The 21,020-nt window shown below is 42.6% G+C and overlaps 1 protein-coding gene across 3 annotated transcripts in view; it reads left to right on the forward strand.

The window, feature by feature from the left end:
* The first annotated feature begins 5,739 nt into the window (after positions 1–5,739).
* Positions 5,740–21,020, forward strand: part of LOC123503612 (neurotrimin-like) — a 97,661-nt gene continuing 82,380 nt past the window's right edge. For 2 of the 3 annotated variants that reach the window (XM_045253530.1, XM_045253529.1), the window contains exon 1: positions 5,741–6,324. The gene's annotated coding sequence lies outside the window, so the exon portion shown is untranslated. Of the gene's footprint in view, positions 6,325–21,020 lie in introns of all 3 variants that reach the window. The other variant, XM_045253527.1, reaches the window with a different exon arrangement.

The raw sequence follows: 21,020 nt of genomic DNA on the forward strand, positions 1-21,020 counted from the left end.
CATACAGCTTTAGAAACTTGTATGGGGATTAAGATATTCAAGATTCTGGCCATTAATCTTCTGAACTCCATAGACTCTTCCTAATGTAAATAAAATCGTCTATTTATACCCAAAATTCATGGTGAAAAAGCGTCCCACTAATGAAGGAGGTAAAGATCTGAAACACATACATCACTACACCAGTTGAAACACATGATAGCCTTGTTTCGTATTTAAGAACATAGTCACACTCACATAAGCCCCACTGTGAAAATATTATGGTATTGATATATTTACTGTTATACGTAAAGCTTGCCTCTTCTCTCACTCAGGACGGTAATGACGTGTACATCAGTGTTTTAGATGACAAGTAACTCAGTGCTCTTACTTCCACTGTGGTTAACTCCTTCGATACAGACACGCATTTTTACCGTGAAATATGTATAAAATTAGACCATTATATTGACATTAAAGGTCTATGGAGATGAGAAGATTAATGGCCACAGTTTTCACTATTTTAATCCCCCACATGAGTTTCTGACCAAATAGTAAGCAGAATGAATATAGATACGCGTCATGGTACTGAATAGGTTAATGGTCATCTGTAGTCTTATGTTTGTTATGTCCTGATCTGTCTACACTCCTCTTTCTAAACTATGTAACATATTTTCCTATTTCTCCCTCTCTCTCTCTCTCTCTCTCTCTCTCTCTCTCTCTCTCTCTCTCTCTCTCTCTCTCTCTCTCTCTCTCTCTCTCTCTGTGTGTGTGTGTGTGTGTGTGTGTGTGTGTGTGTGTGTGTGTGTGTGTGTGTGTGTGTGTGTGTGTGTGTGTGTGTGTGTGTGTGTGTGTGTGTGTGTGTGTGTGTGTGTGTGTGTGTTTGACTGGTCTTCTTTGCCGCATAAACAATAAATTACTATCATTGACAGAATCACACTATCATGGCCCATCAATCCATCATTCACTTACTACATAACTTACTCTATCTAGAACTCAATAAGTCTCCACCAAACAAACTTCCACAACATTCTTCAAAAAAAAGTTTCCTTACATATGCATACTTATTCCCAATTATCTTTTATTTTCCTCGTTTGCATTACATTTCCTGATTGAACAATGTCGCGGTACTCAGGGTAGACCTCATCACGTCTCAATGCAGTGCGTGGGATGCGGGAAAGTATAGGAAAGACTTGTGAGGCATATGTTCGGATCATTAAAACACGACACTCAACCTCTTCAGCACCACGACGCGTTTCCATATTCATTCTCCTTATTATTTAGTGATTTTATACAGCTTCAGAAACTTATGTGGGGGATTAAGATAGTGAAGACTGTGGCTATTAATCTTCTGATCTTTATAGACCCTTCCTAGTGTCGATGAAATGGTCTAATCGTACACAAATCTCAAGGTAAAAATATGTTTTAGTATTGAAGGAGTTGAAGACATAAGAATATAAGGAAAAAAAGGGCAGCTGGAAGAGGCTGTCAGGCTTACACGTGGCAGATAGATGGAATTAAATAGCAAAGCTACTTAATTCCATCTATCATCCTCATCCAAAAATCTATATGATCTTTTAAAGCTCCCTATTGACTCAGCACTCACAACATGATTCTAAGTCCGTTCCATTCATCAACCATTTTGTTAGAGAACCAGTTTTTCCCCATTTCTTTCCTACACCTGTATTTTTCAAGCTTAAACCCATTATTTCTAGTTCTATTCTGAATACTGATCTTAAGAACTTTGTTAATGTCCTCTGTTGTTGTAACTCCTATAACATTTAAATACTTCTACCAGGTCTCCAGTTAACCCCTTCAGTACCATGACGCGTTTCCATATTCATTCTGCTTACTATTTGGCGATTTTATACAGCTTCAGAAACTTTTATGATAATTAAAATACTGAAGACTCTGGCCATTGATCTCCTGACCTCCATGAACAACTCCTAATGTAAATAAAACCATCTAATCACACCAAAAATTGATCCTAAAAATGTTTTCCAGTAATGAAGGGTTAACCATACGTCTCTCTAAGGGATGAAAAAAAAAAACTTGAAAGGAAAGATTACCCCAAGACATAGAAGTGATTTTTAAAACATTGAATATTCTTCTGTTATTTCTATAGTACGTGCATGATAATAATTTTCACACACTGGTGGTTTCAACTAATTAAAATGCCACACAGGCCGGCAGGTGGGCAGGTGGTGGCGAAGCGGCAGGTGCGTCCACTGATACAGCAAGCACACCACCCTTCGTCCTTCCCTTTGTAATTTGACTATTTTATGAATGCGTTCCTGGGGGAGTAGGAGGCAGTGCAAGGTGTAATATACGTACATGTGTGTGTGTGTGTGTGTGTGTGTGTGTGTGTGTGTGTGTGTGTGTGTGTGTGTGTGTGTGTGTGTGTGTGTGTGTGTGTGTGTGTGTGTGTGTGTGTGTGTGTGTGTGTGTGTGTGTGTGTGTGTGTGTGTGTGTGAGAGAGAGAGAGAGAGAGAGAGAGAGAGAGAGAGAGAGAGAGAGAGAGAGAGAGAGAGAGAGAGAGAGAGAGAGAGAGAGAGAGAGAGAGAGAGAGAGAGAGAGAGAGAGAGAGAGAGAGAGAGAGAGAGAGAGAGAGAGAGAGAGAGTACAAAATTGTGAGAGATACTTAGAAATTACGGAATTCTGCTTAGTTTTTTTTTTTTTTTTTAAGCTTTTGGCGCGATTAAAACAACAAAAGCTTTGCCAAAATTTCAAGCGAGGACAACCAATACCTAACAAAAACAAGAAAAAAAAGCTACAGGATCGGCATTTACGGTATCCATGCTGTAAGAATGATAACTTTTGTGGAATAAACACACCAAGGCCACCAGAAAGCATTAGGCACAGTTAAGGGATATGAAAGTCTTGGGAAAGAGCGAGCCACATTTCACTATACCCCGTAGATTGTATAGCTCATAGAGGCACCAGAGTGGAACATACATCGCCCTCTCATTTTCGTTTCTTACAGGACTGTGATATGGGATGAAGGAGTCACATTTTGAAGGAGTCACGCTTTGGAGTTTCACTGTTCGTGCTGATTTCTCCCCAGCCAAACTTTCAGCCTTAATTCCTCTACCACCAACTAGCTACAATACTTCTGCCATGTGGTTTAGAATGAAAGGCTATGGAAGTAAGAAAAGGCCACTGGATATATCTTCTCAAGGGACTGACACACTTATGGAAGTCAGGTGAAGTGTGAACGGGCAGTGGTCCCATGAAATAAAAAAGAAAAAACATTATTTCTTTCTCTCTTGGATGTGTCGTGAAAATAAGACAGCCAAGAGAAATATTGATTTTTTTTCCCTCATCTCTCTGTATCCCTATATTTTTAGGTCACTGTGTTCTCCGGCAGCCCGTGTTCCTGAAGCGTGGACGAGGAATGGGCGTGAGTGGGCGTGACGCGTGGCCATGTTCAAGGACAGCGGCCGGACTCCACACCTCTGACAAGGACGATTAGCGATGGCCTGAGCGCCTCACCCTTCACTGGATGAAGCTGTCTCCAGTTTCTTCCAGCGATCAACGTCGTGTCTTACTTCCTATGAACTTTGAAAGACTGAGGAAGATTAACTACCTTCTTTCAGCTGGTCTTGTAAGGACTCGCCACAGCAGACCAGCCTTCTCCAACGCGTTCACCCTTGTCCACCTTCCTTTGTCACATCCATTAAAAGCAGGTCCTCTTTCACTGTGTCCATAAACCTTCTTTTTGGTCTGCCTCTCTTTCCACGATAAAGAGAAAAAAATGAAGAGCTCCTCCTCTATCGTGGTGATTTTCTTTAGGTATTCTTGGTAAGAGCTCGATAAAAAGATGTTGAAGGATTAAGGTTGAAGAAAAGCCACAGTAAAATCACCATTTCTATTTAAAATCTTGTGACATTTCGAGTCAAACGTAATCCCATCTTTAGACACTGAAACACGTGCAGGGAGAGAGTGAGGGAAACGTGTATAGCCTCCAAAGATCTCCGAAACAAAAACTCCTGGACAACGAAACCTCCTCTTATGTATCTTAGTCCTAGCACCGTCACCTATCACACCTGCCAGATCCACCCAATTCTAATAAAAGTAAATTCCTGTTCCCTAGTTGAAAGGTGTATAACGTAACAACACATATCTATAATTAAAAACACCTATGTGAGATATACAAGATAAAATAGAATAGGGAAGAGACAAGACCATAAGAACTTAAGAAAATGAGGGAAGCTGCAAGAGGCTGTCACCCTTACATGAGTGTGTCCCTGTATGAGCAAAGTTACCTAGTTCCAGCTTCACTCCCATCCAAAACTTTACCTAATATCATTGAATAGGTGGAAAGATAACAGCAATTACAAAGGTTGAAGTGATTATTGTTCCTGAAATGTAACAACACCACCACAACACATGTACTGAACGATTATATGGAAGAAATGAAAGGCGAACTACACTCCACATCTTTTGCACTCCACGTTAGAAGACACTGAAAAAGAAAAGGTTATGAGGGGAGATAATTGTATTGATAGATATTTCGAACGTCCCCATTACAATGATATGCAAAGTTAATGTACTATACTGTTTTTTAACCCCTTCAGTACCATGACATGTTTCCATATTCATTCTGCTTACTATTTGGGGATTTTATACAGCTTCAGAAACTTATGTGGGAATTAAAATAGTGTAGACTCTGGCCACTAATCTTCTGACATCCATAGACCATTCCTAATATAAATAAAATCGTATAATCATACCCAAGCTCAAGGTAAAAATGCGTCCCAATCCTGAAAGGGTTAATGCATACAGTACGAAATTTTCTGTGATGATGCGAGACATTATAATTGGTTCAAATGATTGGCCGGCAGTACACGAACATACTATTGCAATACTGACATTGCCAGAGGGAAATATTTTCACTCACTGATTGGTTTATTCATGTATTATTGTGCCAGCTGAGGCTGGGTAATAAGTACTAAAAAGAAAAACTTCCACTTGAGAATAAAAGCTACGAAACAATTGAATTAGGTATGAATCTCATACATACACACACACACACACACACACACACACACACACACACACACACACACACACACACACACACACACACACACACACACTTAAGAGACTAGTTCCAAATTCAGTAAAAATTTAAACATTTTTAGACCTTAGCGTGAGTTTCCATTAGTACTCATTGCCTGGCCTCAAATGGCACTGCGATAATTCCCTTCCCTGGTTACTTAGTGGCAAGACAAAAGAAAACATGAGATGAATTAGTCTCACGTCTAATTTTAAGGGCACGTGTTCATTTTATGCCCGTGGCGAGGCACCGCACTTGCAGGGAAAGAAGATAACCCAAACTTTCCGGGGCAAACTTTGAAGGGAAAAAACCCTCGTGGGATAAATGACCGTACAAAACAAGCAGGAAACAAAAACCGCGGGTCAGAGTGCGAGATAATGAAGGAGTTAATCTTGAGGCCGAGATGCTGCGGCGGGGCGGGGGCAGGCCGGCTTATCTGCATCCATTGCGCAGCTAAACAGCAATAGGTGGGGCTTAGCCGGCCTCCACCGCGGGGGCTCTCGACTCTCCTCCCCCTCAAATATTTTCGTGACTCCTTGGCTCAGGTGATGTGTGTTTGACGGCGTAGTAAGTGCCTGGCGAGTCAAAACGTGATGCAGTTGGTGGTGCGTGAGTGAGTTAAGCGAGTGGGGGGCGTGTGGCGAGGAGACTTGTGGAAAACTGTGGCCATTTGGCAACTCAGGGAAGGAAAGGTCTGGGGGCGGAGCCACAACACGAGTTAGTCTCCCGTGAGCCGCCAGCGAAGGAGAACGGCAGTCTGTGAGTTGTGGCGTTATCGGAGGCGTGGGATACAACGAACGCACCTGCCATGCATGCCATGACGTGGACTGGCGAGTGAGCGACGTCGCAGACTGCGCTGTGGGTGATGCTGAGTCGCGGCGGTGGGCTTGCTGCCTCACGCGCGCCAGGAAAATCCAGGCGTAACACATGTTAATCTTCAAATTACCCGGAAACTAGGAAACTAATCCACGTATCAGGCCAAATCATTAACGAATTAAATAGCGAGTCACGGGCGTGACACAGCCATTGCCACAGTGCTTTTCTCACCTCCGACCGCTGGCCCACCTCTTTCCCTCACCCGTCACCCAGCCGGGCTAAATTGTGTGCAGGACTCAAGGTGCCTCCCCTCTTCCCCTCGGCCGCGCCTGGCTATGGTGGTGTTGCCGGAGGTGAAGGAGGAGGGGAGTGAAGCAGAGGAGGCACGGAGCGAACACGTGGGCCAGTAACTTCAACACCGCCGCTTTGGGACGCCGCCGCCACTGCCACCGCCGCCGCCGTCCACCCTGACTGACGTGAGTGTTGCAGGGCCGGTGGGAGAGCGAGGTGGGAGGACTCGAGTAATTTACATTCCACTTACGTAACCTGTATTCTGAATGTATTGCCGTTGATCTTGATATGTATTGTCCATTAAAATAATTACACCAACACTGCTACGTTTTACGAGAAAGTATAATGAGCCAATTAAGCAGGACAGTAGTACCGCTTCACTTTTTAGAGTTTTTGACGCTCCTCGTGTAGGGAATGGCGGGAACGTGGCGCTAATAATGAATATTTTGGTAAGCTGTCAGTAACCTTTAACAGTTTTACATCATTATACGCTAGCTACTTCCCTTACCAAAGCCCAGGATCCCCCAAAGAAACAGTGGAAGGAGGCCAGGTGATACAATAAGTGAAGAACAGAGGGGAGGTAGGGAAGGAACCACACCGGGCCGCTCACCTACATGTTTAATCCGCTAATGCAAAAGTTTCAGTAGAACCTCAAATTTGGCAGGTAAATACTATACTTAGGAAGTCAAAGTACACGCTCTTCTTGTTGTATCTCTGTCACTACACTATTTCTTCCGGCTAGCATTATTTTCGTTACTTTTACGAAATGTCTAGCTAGGTGAGGGTAAAAAGGACACTAAATTTCTACCGCAGAGTGTGTCGTCTTCTCTTTTGCTTCATTATCGAGTCATCAAAATTGTAGAAGGTAAATGTAACAATACTTTCTTTTCTTCACACAAAAGACCAAACCGCGAGACAGGAATAGATGTCTACGTATTTTCTTTCCGACTCTAAGACTTATTTTTCTTCTTAACATGATAAGAATACGATAGGAAGGTTCTCTTATGTTGGAAATACCGTATCTTTTGAATGCACGCTCCAACAAACTTTTATATTCACCCCCTATGTCTTTTATGTCTATATGTCTATCAGTTATACACGAGCCTGTCTGAGTCTTTGCCTTCTGCTTTCTTTTTCTCCATTGATTGTCTATTACATTCATTTCCTTCTCATGCATTCACTGTATACCAATATCACACACGCTCTCTCTCTCTCTCTCTCTCTCTCTCTCTCTCTCTCTCTCTCTCTCTCTCTCTCTCTCTCTCTCTCTCTCTCTCTCTCTCTCTCTCTCTCTCTCTCTCTCTCTCTCTTTCTTCCCAGTAGTGCGCGTCTTAACCCGTTCAATACTGGGACACATTATTATCTTAAGATTTGTGTACGATTAGGTAATTTTATAGGCATTAGGAAGGGTCTATGGAGGTCAGAAGATTAATGGCCACAGTCTTCACTATTCTAATCCCCCATATAAGTTTTTGAACTGTATAAAATCACCAAATAGTTAGCAGAATGTATATGAAAACACGTCATGGTACTGAATGGGTCAAATCTTTATATCTCTACCCACCATTATAGTCACAGCAAATACAAAAGCATATAGACACAAAATACGGGGTCGGAAATGGTAACAAAGGACACGATTCACCTTCTCTATAATAGCGACGAAGACAGACAAGGAATTTAGTTATAATAGGTTTCATTTTACTCTCTTCCTTTCTGCAATGGAGTGGATTTCTAAAAGTTGATCAGTTTTTTTGGGCTGCTTAATTTAGTTACCAAAGATTAAGAGGGTAATTTCTAAAGTAATGTTATTGTTTATATTTATTTTTGTTCGTGACAATTAAGGCTTCTGATTCAATACATCCTCCGGTACAAAGAACACATAATGAAAAAGCGTTCGTGAAAAGCTTCCCTGCGTCATTTCCCTGCACGAAGCATACTATTAACCCCTTCATGAAAGTATACAACACAAATATGATTCCCCTCCCAACATACCAGTCCGACGGTCGGTGCTCGGAACATGCCACAAGTCCGCTACTGCAGGGAGGACCCATCGAAACCCGCCGTTAAGTTAGCGTCGTCATTATTTCATCCTTGTTATTGTTGCAATGCTTGATTGATCTGTTCCTTGCCACGGGATTCTAGAATGTGTTTTTCCTTATATGACATGAGGTGAATGTCGTGTGTGTGTGTGTGTGTGTGTGTGTGTGTGTGTGTGTGTGTGTGTGTGTGTGTGTGTGTGTGTGTGTGTGTGTGTGTAGTAGTAGTAGTAGTAGTAGTAGTAGTAGTAGTAGTAGTAGTAGTAGTAGTAGTAGTAGTAGTAGCAGTAGTAGTAGTAGAAAAATTATACTACTATACTACTACTACTACTACTACTACTACTAATAATAATAATAATAATAATAAGAAGAAGAAGAAGAAGAAGAAGAAGAAGAAGAAGAAGAAGAAGACGAAGAAGAAGAAAAAGGAGAACAACAACAACAACAACAACAACAACAACAACACTGCAACTATTATCTCACATTGACGTCATTCTGATATTGTCGCAGCGGTCAACACCACTCACATCCCCAAAAGCAACTCGTATCTACCAACATCAACATTACCTGCACGTGTCTCACTGTGCCGTAGCTACACCGCCTTGCCCTGCCTTGTCTTGTCTTCCCTTTACTTGTCCCATGATCACCACCACCAATGTTACAGTCAAACCTTCCAATAAGTAGAAAATTCAATAAAGATTCCGTAGAGTTATAGAAAGCTATCTTTTTTTCCTTCTTCCACATTATTTTCTTATTATCTTTCTTCTGTTGGTTATTACTTTATTTCCTTCCTGATCCTAGAAGACTGTCCTGGTGAATTCGCTACAAATTTCGTCAACTTATGGAGAAACGTGTTTTTTTTTTTTTTCTTCCTCATTATTTGCTTATCATCTTTCTCCTGTTGGTTACTCTATCATTTCCTCTCTGATCCGAGAAAACTGTACTAGTGGCTACAGTGTGACGGTGTTGTATTTTTGTTATGTCATATGTTGTAATGGTATATTTCTACAACGGATATTGCATTTATTTTTCATTTCTTTCGAGATAGTAATAACTCACCATCTATCTATTCATCTATTCATCTATGAGTCTTCTGTAGTTTCTCCCCATTGTGTCTCCTCCCACTGCTTCAATTATCAGTAATTCCGCCACAGGTTTGTCTATCGATGGGGAAACGTCTAACAGAAACCACAACCAGACTATATAAATACTGAACACCAAGATAAAAGTCCCATCTCCTCCCGCTACACTGACGCTAAACCGACGCCGTCCCGGGAACAGCGGCACACAAGCTACAACAAAATCGTAGTCTTTAATTTGAAACTAACCTGTACAAATCTACGTAGATACACACGCACATCGGTACATCCTGGAAGAGCCACGGCCGAAAAATTCTTGTATATCCGAGGACATTAGTTTTTCTCCTCTCTCTCACTCACTCTCTCTCTCTCTCTCTCTCTCTCTCTCTCTCTCTCTCTCTCTCTTTCTAGTCGTGGCATGCAAGGATCGCGTGCCATCAGGTCCCTTTGGCGGTGCTGAGAGTGGAGAGGTGGTAAGAGGAAGGGAGAGTATGCGAAGGTGTGTCTTGCTGTGTTATAAGGGGCCAGGTGGGCTGAGAGAAGGCAGGGAGCGGACGGGGACAATAGTGAGGATCGGAAAATAGCTTAGATTCCAATACGTTACCCTTCATAGTGGAGTGGAAGGGAGTGGATGAAGGGAAGAGGTCGAGGGATGACATTTGTTACCATTTTCATATTAGTTGACTTCTTATGGTTCGATTCATCATGTTGGGAGTTTTCACCTTGACCGTCCTACCCCACACACACACACACACACACACACACACACACACACACACACACACACACGGAGTAGTACGCTATTTTTTTCTGTTTTGGTGTGGGGTTGGAGTTTTTTGACGCGCGGTGGTCGTTAGTGTGGTGTGAGTCTGCGGCGCGTCAGCGTGACTGGCCGCCACACCTTCGTGAATGGACCGCTCTGCCACGCTTTTCCTTTCATCTATTTATTTTATTTATTCATTTTTCTTTCTATCCACATCCATATCGAACATACGAACTTGGATTTTTCCTTACCGAAAAAAAGGCGAGATTCTCTTATATTTATCTTAATTATCATAAAAGCAACGTCAGTACCACACTATTATTAAGTCAATGATTTTATAAATATATTCGCCCTTGTATTCTTTTGCGTATTACTGAATTCTAGTTAAGTTCTTTTGATACTATATAGTAGTAGTAGTAGTAGTAGTAGTAGTAGTAGTAGTAGTAGTAGTAATAGTAGTAGTAGCAGTAGCAGTAGCAGTCATAGTAGCAGTAGCAGTAGTAGTATTAATCTCTCTCTCTCTCTCTCTCTCTCTCTCTCTCTCTCTCTCTCTCTCTCTCTCTCTCTCTCTCTCTCTCTCTCTCTCTCTCTCAGCCGCTTCTATGTATTTCTGTTTTTGAGTTACAGCTCTTGAATCCTTCCGCCGATGCTCAGAATGCTAGTGTGACTGAGCTCTGAGCATAGCGAGTCTGCAAGAAATAAAGAAAATGCGCTGTGGAGATGAAAACGCCACTGTTTGTGAAGAGAGAGAGAGAGAGAGAGAGAGAGAGAGAGAGAGAGAGAGAGTGGTCAAGGGATGATCATTCGTCAGCAGAACTGGACCTCTCGTGGGGGGAGGGAGGAGACGGTGGTAGTGAGGCAAATATTGGTTTTTCATCAGTAGCAGAAAACAGTTCACCTCTTTTGGAAAACCGGGAGTCCTTCTGCTCACTCCTCTTCTTTTGACCCAACTCTCCTTATCCCTCTCGATTTCCCCGCTAAGTGTCCCTCTGTCTTCCTGAAGTACCCGCGGCCAATACTGGCAGGCACCTCACAGGCCCTCTTTAGCGCTCAAACAAAGCTTCCCTGCGCGCCATACCACTCAGCGCCCCTCAGCGAAGGAGGGAAGAAAAGGAGTGCCGCCCCAAGTTATGCGTGAACTGCGGCCAGCGGTGAAACATAGATTTGCTCAGGCAGGAACAAACGCTCAAGACCCTAATGGCCACAGGCACCCTCACCCCTGATTCCTGTATATTCAAAGACTATCACTCGTGGCTGGGTGGCGGCAGGCGGCTCGGCTCTCCGGGTCTTTCTCTCTCTCTCCCTCGCTTGATAATGGGCGCACGAGTGGCGGCCGTGACTAAGACAGTGACTGGACCCCCTCACTGACCCTCTGTTTGTGCAAGTATTGATGAGCTCGCCAGCCACCCGGAGGCGTATATACCCGATGGCCAGTTTTCTATGTGTGTGTGTGTGTGTGTGTGTGTGTGTGTGTGTGTGTGTGTGTGTGTGTTTCATTTTTCTCCAAGCTTAGCCAACACTTATTACTGAAAAGGTCAGTAATGGTTCATAAGGAGGATCGGTTATTAAAGATTGGTAGTTATTCAAGTGAAGGGCTGTCATTCAATCAATCAATGGATGTTATTTATTGTTAGTATTTTGTTGTTCTTCCATTTCTATTCTTCATGCTTTTCTTTTCTTTTTTCTCAGTATTTTATGTTGTTTTATGATCTTGTTCTTCGTGTATCTTTTTTTTTCTCGTTTTCTTTAGCTTCTTTCTTTCTTCTTGTTCTTTATCTCCTTCCCTCTTTACTACTTGTTCTCTTCTCTTTTCAATTCTCTTCCATCTGTTCTCCTTAACTCTGCCTTTTTCTTCTTCCTATTCCTTGCATTATAATCTAAAACCCACCACCACCACCACCACCACCACCACCACCACCACCACCACCATTATTACATCAACATTTTCACGGTATACATAACAAAAATGAAGGCGATAAGACAGAAATTTTGGAGGACCATAAGAAAGCATGCAACAATTAGCTCTTCCCTTAATACGTGGGATGTGTAGCGCATACAGACCAGTGCTTGAAATCAATAAAGACACTTTGCTTTGTTGTCTTGTACAAAGAGGACAAAGAATAAGAAAGGTGTGTGTGTGTGTGTGTGTGTGTGTGTGTGTGTGTGTGTGTGTGTGTGTGTGTGTGTGTGTGTGTGTGTGTGTGTGTGTGTGTGTGTGTGTGTGTGTGTGTGTGTGTGTGTGTGTGTGTGAGAGAGAGAGAGAGAGAGAGAGAGAGAGAGAGAGAGAGAGAGAGAGAGAGAGAGAGAGAGAGAGAGAGAGAGAGAGAGAGAGAGAGAGAGAGAGAGAGAGAGAGAGAGAGAGAGAGAGAGAGAGAGAGAGAGAGAGAGAGAGAGAGAGAGAGAGAGATTAAAGAGTCAGTGGAGAATTTTTCCACTTCCTTTCTTTCTTTCTGGACCTGTCAGCGTTGACAAGTAACTCAATACTGTCATACACCCACATAAATAGTAACAGAAAGCACACACACACAAACACACACACACACACACACACACACACACACACACACACACACACACACACACACACCCGGTAGCTCAGTGGTTGGAGCGCTGGCTTCACAAGCCAGAGGACCGAGGTTCGATTCCCCGGCCTGATGGAGATATTTGGGTGTGTCTCCTTTCACGTGTAGCCCCTGTTCACCTAGCAGTGAATAGGTACGGGATGTAAATCGAGGAGTTGTGACCTTGTCCCGGTGTCTGGTGTGTGCCTGGTCTCAGGCCTATCCCAAGATCGGAAATAATGAGCTCTGAGCTCGTTCCGTAGGGTAACGTCTGGCTGTCTCGTCAGAGACTGCAGCAGATCAAACAGTGAAATAGTGAATCAGTGAAACACACACACATACACACACACACAAGTACCACAACGGGATTCACAGGAGGCCTTGAAGACATTCCCTCAATCTCCAGCACTGCCCATGCACTGCCACACTTAGCCTCTTATACATATAAATTGAAGAAGAGGCAAGAGGCGTGCGTATAGGGACACGCGGCGCAGGGGAAAGGCAAAACAGAGGCAGGCACAAAGGAATACAGAGGCTTAAATAAATAAAGAGTGAAGGTGCAGCAGACAGCCACCAACAAACAGTAACCAAGTCAAACGTGGACACAGAAACGTCCTCCCCCTCGCTGGCTGTGGTCAAAGCCCTCGACGGGAGCACTGTCGGGGGCTGGGGAATGGGGGTGGGGAGGAATTTTATTGTCAATCAAAATATCAGGAAAGCGAACTACACGCCTGGTGAGGGTGACTTACCTAGCCTTGCCTAGCCTTGTCTAGCCTGTCTGCTGGTGACCGCTAGGTAGTGATGTGTGTGTGGAGTGGGTGGGTGAGTAATGGTGATTTGTAAGGTTCAGTTGTGGTGGATGACAGTGCATGACTAATACAGGAAAGGTGTGACTAAATGACTGACTGATATATAAACTGGTGACGAAGTAGAACGAGGAAAAGTAGGAAAAAAAAGAAGAACAAGTAGTAGTAGTAGTAGTAGTAGTAGTAGTAGTAGTAGTAGTAGTAGTAGCAGCAGTAGCAGCAGCTCATACAAACACACCACAAGTCACATCACACAAAACCAAAAGTACAACACTGCAGAAACAAAACAACACAGAAGATGAGAGACATACAGAGAGGCAGACAGACAGACAGACAGACAGACAGACAGACAGACATCGATGCAGAGACAATGAGATACAAAACTAACCTCATCAACTGGACCTGCTGTGATGATAAGCATTCCTATATTGTCTTAGAGGGAGTACTTTTGTGTCAATGGTCCTCTAAATCTGACTCTACGTAACACACATCACAAGTCAGTCTTTTGCTGCAACAAGTAAAGGGAAGACACATGCAGAGAGAGAGAGAGAGAGAGAGAGAGAGAGAGAGAGAGAGAGAGAGAGAGAGATTTACTTACATTGATTACCAGAAAACTTACATAATCATTAAAATCTACATAATTAGAAGCAACTCCACATAACCACCAGTAGACTGTGTGTGTGTGTGTGTGTGTGTGTGTATAGGTACCTCCACCACCACAAGTACCTCCTCTACCTGCTTCACTGTCCCCATATTACAGGTATAAAAACGTGTGATGACTCGAGGGACGTGGCATGATAATTTCCCTCTCAACGCGTTCAATCTTCAGCGGGGATAAGCGCCGCTGGGTTCTGGCGGAAAGGTCTCGCGAACGTTTGCCGCGCGGATGAAAAGGCGAAGCAGTGAGTGAGGCAATTAGTGACCTGAAGCGGCGGCGTCTTTCCTAGTGTAATGCATGTGTACCTGAGAACCTGAGTCGAAAGTTACAGTGGTAGTGCAGGTAATGATAGTGTATGTATTGTCTTGTGCTCGACCATGGATAAATAGATAGATAGATAGATATTTTATTGACCACAAACCTGATGGGATACATAAGATGCATAAATACATTAATAAAGGGTCCAATTATATACATAACTTCGGTTACAAATGCTACCTAAAAATTAAACGTATATGATAAAACTAGACAAACTTAAGAACTTAACGTCAATATCAAAGAAAACAAAAAAGACTTGTACATGTGTTCAGTTATTTATCAGGCAATGGTTAGGGAGATAGGGGAGGTTAGTGAGCGATGAGAAAGATATGTTGGTAGTGACAATACGTTTGAATTTAGTCTTCTTGTCCTCTAGTACTTAATTAATTTGTCAACCATGTATTAGGGGGAGAGTAGATGCTAGTAATCGTGCAGCGGTAAAGAAAAGAAATTAATGCTTGGAACATGGCAAAGATACAAGGCAATTAATACAAAAACTACCGAACTTTGAGCAAAAGGGTTGAAATATATGAGAATAGCTACAACTTTGTCAGAAGCGGCACGTGGTTTATATTCTTTCTCTTGCAAGGACTAATTTCAAAGGCCACGGACATGACGCTTCAGGTTCTCATTCATTATATCCCAATTGCTGATGCGTTATCTTTCATTAACCTTTCACTGGAACCATGAAGCCAACATTAGACTCCAGTAACATCCATTACAATCTGTTGCGGAAAACTAAGACACGAAGGAGAAACATTTGAGAATACGGACCTGGGAGTGAAGGTCTCGCCGCCCCATTGCCCTTTAAACTGTAATGTTATGTATAAGAAGCCACAGATACTGGAAGCTCCCTCTCCACCCGGTAAAGCTTCCTCGCGCATTTCATCGCAAGAGCTGCCCGCCGACCGCCAGAAAGGTCCGCCCCAGGTTGGTCAAAGGATCGCTGAAAGGATCCTCGCCCTCGGCACGGCCAGAGTAATGGGCGTACCGTGTTCCTGGGAAAGCACTTTAGGACCGTCCGCTCCGGCAAGACCTGACAGCGGACTGGACTGGACCCTAGCACAGGCTGCCGCTGAAGGGGACGAGAAGGGATTGAGGCACGGCAAAAGGGTGAACCAAAGCCGTGACTAAGAGAAGCTAGATTGCTACTGACTACTCCACTGGCACGAGTCTCGATGTGAGGAAAATAGTGAACGCCAAGGTATATATTGTCTGTATGTGTAGCTCAGTCTAGTGTTTAGGAGAGAAGAGGAGGGAAAAAGTCAGTGTGCGTTAGTTTACACATGCCCACATTTTACCCTGTCATTTACTCTCTATGCATCAAACAGGGGCCACGAAGACTTATGCGCCTTTTCTTCAATGTTAAGACAAGGAACTTTTGACCGAGAGAACACAACCAACTCCCCTCCACTGTTTCTCGCATTAATCAACACAGGGGAGGGAAAGGCTGGCTTGCCTACGCTCAATGGAGAGAAAAATCAATGGAAAACCTGAAGCAAAAGCCATTTTTATTGGTGAACAAAGTATTTCAATGAAATGCAAGCCACCAAAGCTTCCAAAGCAGCTAAAGCCGAGTTACATTTCACCCAACTGAAGTGAAGGGGAGCGAGGGAGCGGTGGGAAGGGGCGGGAAGGGACGACGCGGGAGATGACACAAAGAAAATATATCAAGTAGAAAAAAGAAATAAATATATATATATATATATATATATATATATATATATATATATATATATATATATATATATATATATATATATATATATATATATATATATATATATATATATATATATATATATATATATATATATATATATATATATATATATATATATATATATATATATATATATATATATATATATATATAAAGAGGAGAAAGAAAGGAGGAGATGCTGGAGAATTAGATTTGCCAAGAAAAGTAATGCAGGTAGTTGCTAAACTGTTTTTTGTGTGTGCGAGGAGTGACGCAGCGAGTGGGCGTCCTGGTGCGGAGGAAGCGAGGGGGTGGCGGGCGGCTCAAGTGGCGAGGTTTTAAATGCTGTTATTGATGCATCGGCATGAAACTCCCGTCAAGTCTTTGTCCGGCTGGTGTAAAAGCTTTTAGCATGTTGGGACTGATCAAGTATCGATTACCAACAGTTCAATTGTCCATTTTTTGTTGCATAAAAATTATTCACACACTTGTCTGCACCACGCGCAGCAAACACACAGCCATACACACAACACAGCTTCACTACCACTAGCACATCACCATTACCTCTACAACACAGTGTATCCTTTCTAACACATGCATTGTAGCTTCTCAAATCTTTCACGTTAAGGACTCCTCGACGCTTGCATATAAACAAATGTTCTCTCCAAGTCTTAAATAAAAAAAGTAAAAGGTAAGGCATTAGTTTATGAGTCAAGAATACGAGAGAAGACACATGCTTCTGTATTTCCGTCTTGCTGCGACTTGACTTCATTCAAGAGGGAGGTTTCAAGACATTTGTCCCTGAATTTTGGCTAATTCTTTTCTATTCTGTAAGGAACCACCATTTCAAGTGAGCCTTTTTTATATTTTGTTGCCCTTGGCTGGTTTTCTTCCTGCATAAAAAAAATAGTAGGCGTCCTTGCTTCTCCAGTTACCGGTTACCACGTTAGTCACCGCACCTGAAACCACACGACAAAATATCCGGTACACTGAAGGGACGGTGCTACGGGGTTTTAGGGTCATTTAGGTCTTAAGCCGAGCACAAGCCAATAGGGACCACTGAGAGGGGCGGTCTGGGTATCCTTTTCCATTAAGAGATAAAAGTGGCTTTGAAGAAGGAAATGTATCAGTTTGGGCACTGGGAGATCAGATTCTTTAAGCGCGATCTGCTTGTGGTTTTTACTGACCTGACTGTAAATGTGTAGCTTGCATGCTTGGGTATCGGGGGTAGTAGTGGTTGTTGTTGTTGCTGTGGTGGTAGTAGTAGTAGTAGTAGTAGTAGTAGTAGTAGTAGTAGTAGTAGTAGTAGTAGTAGTAGCAGTAGTAGTAGTAGTAGTAGTAGTAGTAGTAGTAGTAGTAGTAGTAGTAGTAGCAGTAGTAGTAGCAGTGGTTGTTGTTGTTGTTGTTGTTGTTGTTGTTGTTGCTGCTGTTGTTGTGGTAGTAGTAGTAGTAGTAGTAGTAGTAGTAGTAGTAGTAGCAGCAGCAGTAGCAGCATGGCAGTGATTGTTGTTGTTGTTGTTGTTGCTGCTGCAGTGCTGGTGGCAGCAGTCTCAGTAGTCTGTCTCTCTCTCTCTCTCTAGTAGTCTAGCAGCTCTCGTCTCTCTCTCTCTCTCTCTCTCTCTCTCTCTCTCTCTCTCTCTCTCTCTCTCTCTCTCTCTCTCTCTCTCTCTCTCTCTCTCTCTCTCTCTAAAATGTAAATAATGGAATGTAGATGTCCTTAAGTTCTTTGTGGTAAGGTCAAGCTTTGTGAGGAGTCAAAAGTGTAAAATTAAAGAAGCTTGACTGATAAAAATTGAAGTCTCACATTCTCAGGGTATGTAGAAATTCCCAGTTGTTCTGTTGTGACTAAAATTTAGATAGAATAATAGAGTAACGTGTCTGATGTTGAGAGATGTACAGAAACCCTTAGAGTGTTTCTCCAGTCAATAATATAGAAATCTTGTTAATCTACCATTAGAACCGTACAATCACCTGAAAAAAAAACTGGTGTAAATATAAATAAGGCCTTTAGAAATAGTGGAGATGATGCCCAGACTTAAGGTGCCACTCCTGTCTAGACGTCGTAAGCCAGCGTGGTGTGGCATTGGTCTAACACCCGACACTCAAGCATTTGGGTGAAGCCTTTTCCTGCAGTGGTGGCGAATGATGATGGTAATGATGTGGAGGGAGAAGAGGAGGAGGAGGAAGAGGGGGAGAAGGACAGTGGTTTAGCATAGTTTACATGGGATTATTTAAGTTTCCAACACAACAACAGTCGCTTAAGTCCTTGCACAACTAGTCTTATGTGTTCAGTAGAGATAAAGCAACAAAGTGAAGGAGAGGAAAGCGTCACAGAAGTAGGAGGAGGAGCAGTGGGAGAAGTAAACGTGACCGAATTAAGAAGTATAGGAGACAGAAGAAAAATGTTTCATATGACGCCTCTAAATTTGGAGACAAAAAATGTTACTTCTAAATCGAAATATAAAAGATTAAAGAGATATATAACCCAAGGAGGAATAAACTATAGGAGAAACACACGCTATGACACCTCCTGGCCTAAACACATAAAGAAACCAGACAAAAAGTTGCATCTATGAAAGAAAAACGAACACCGAAAAAGAAATAGACCAGCAGATGAGGAACACTTAGCTTACACCTCACTGAAGAAAAAAGACACGAAAGGACACAAAAAAAAAAACACTTCTCATGTCTGGCTTTGTAAAATAAATCCCCAAGCAAGACAGGAAGCAGAGTGTCTTGGCTGCAGGAGAGGAGAACAACACGGAAGGAAGTAAGTGAAAGCGTGCGAGAGGGGATGAAGGAAGCAAGGGTCGTGAAGGGCTGGAGGTGGGCGTTGCATCAACCCTCACCACCATTTGTCGCTGTCTGTCGCACTCTCTCTCTCTCTCTCTCTCTCTCTCTCTCTCTCTCTCTCTCTTCCACACGTGTTTACTAGCAGCATTAGTGAACAGATTAGCAGATACCCTCGTTGTAATCTAACAAATCTCCTGGTATCCGTTCTTTTTCATGTACTCTCTCTCTCTCTCTCTCTCTCTCTCTCTCTCTCTCTCTCTCTCTCTCTCTGTCTGTGTGTCCCTGTTCTTACAAACACGTGCGTATCATGGCAAGTGGTGTCAAGCTGAACTTATTAATAATTCCCAGATAACAGTGCAAATTGTTGTCGCGCCTTTTTACCTCTTCATCACTATTAACAGGACCGTGATGTAACGTGTGCTCGTATCATTACTGCTGACATGAGGGCGGACATGAGGTGTGCTGAATATTATAGCGCCTGTGTGTGTGTGTGTGTGTGTGAGAGAGAGAGAGAGAGAGAGAGAGAGAGAGAGAGAGAGAGAGAGAGAGAGAGAGAGAGAGAGAGAATGCACGAATAAGTACACGAATACATAGAAAGAGACGTCATTAATGAGAGAGAGAGAGAGAGAGAGAGAGAGAGAGAGAGAGAGAGAGAGAGAGAGAGAGAGACCAATAGGGAACGCACACTTCACTATTCTACGTCATAAGAATCCCAGCCCTGAAAAAAATAAATAAATGAATAAATATTACTAGCACGCCGTGGACAGAATACGTGACAAGTGTGTGGCGAACAATTACGAAAAGAAAAGACAAACATTATAAATAACTCAAGAAAAAACACACTTGCACAATAAAAGACAATGAAGACAAAACAAAAAATATATTAAACAGTAGCATTACAAACATAAAGCAATTTCACACATAGTAAGTTAATACAGTTTCCCCTTCAAATTAATCACGGACTATCTGCCAATAATTGTGTCGAGCTGCCGGCAACAAATCCAGCCTTTTAGCGCCGTTGCCGGACAGTCAGGTGGCGCGGAACAAAGAGGAGCGAGAGAGCCAGTGAGGGAGAGGACGGGAGCTACTGGGAGGGTAGTGGTGGTGATCGCTGTAGACAACCAAGCCTTCGTCCTCTGCTGAAACTACCCCGTCACAGATCAAGGCCGCGTCTTCGTGTGTGTGTGTGTGTGTGTGTGTGTGTGTGTGTGTGTGTGTGTGTGTGTGTGTGACTTTAGGTTCATTTGTATGCATTTGCATGTTCCCTTATTTGTTTTATGAATGTTCGTGTGTTTTCTTTCTTTTTCGTTTACATAATTTCTTTCTGCGTTTATGTGTGTGTGTGTGTGTGTGTGTGTGTGTGTGTGTGTGTGTGTGTGTGTGTGTGTGTGTGTGTGTGTGTGTGCTCGAGGCATTAAGTAAGAGCCACTGTGTTGTATCATAAAGCTGCATTTCCTTCTCTTTCACCTTTGCTGCTTGTATAAACACCAGACTTCACACGGACTCTTTCCTTTAACGTGAGATATGAAAAAGACGAAAAAGACCCGCTGGAAATGACAATCCCCTAAAGAACACAGTAAAAAAGCAAGTCTAGATTACATAGTGAAATGATTACCTTGTCTAATGCTCACCTGTCAGTAGTTGTGCATTTCCTCATTACGTCTTAGCTTCTCTGGTTCTCCTAAGCCACTCTAGGAAGCTTATATTAAAGTTCTCACTCCTCTTCCCTTTTACTAATTCTTCGCATTCATTTTTCAAGGCTAGAAGTTTCTGAGAGTGTGTTACGGTAAGTTAGCAGTTTTTCAGATTGTGTTACTAAAGTTTGTGACGTATACAGTAAAATGTCTTTAAATATTTTGTTTTAGTTTTGTAATGTCGCTGCTTCTTTTGCTAACAATAGATGTGCATGTGGAATTATATTATTTCTCTCTCTCTCTCTCTCTCTCTCTCTCTCTCTCTCTCTCTCTCTGAACGTCACCTAACACATTTCGTCATCAGTTTATATACGTACGTGTTGTTCTTCATATGTTGGTGATCTATGTTCCGTTTTCTTTCTCTTATTCTCATATTTTTTCTTTTCTTTTGACCGTCCCTCCTCTTTCCATTATTTCTTTTTACCTGTCTTTTTTCCTTCTCCTTCTGAGTCGATTTATTGATCCGCTAGT

This window comes from Portunus trituberculatus, chromosome 14, assembly GCF_017591435.1.
Source record: "Portunus trituberculatus isolate SZX2019 chromosome 14, ASM1759143v1, whole genome shotgun sequence".
NCBI lineage: Eukaryota > Metazoa > Arthropoda > Malacostraca > Decapoda > Portunidae > Portunus > Portunus trituberculatus.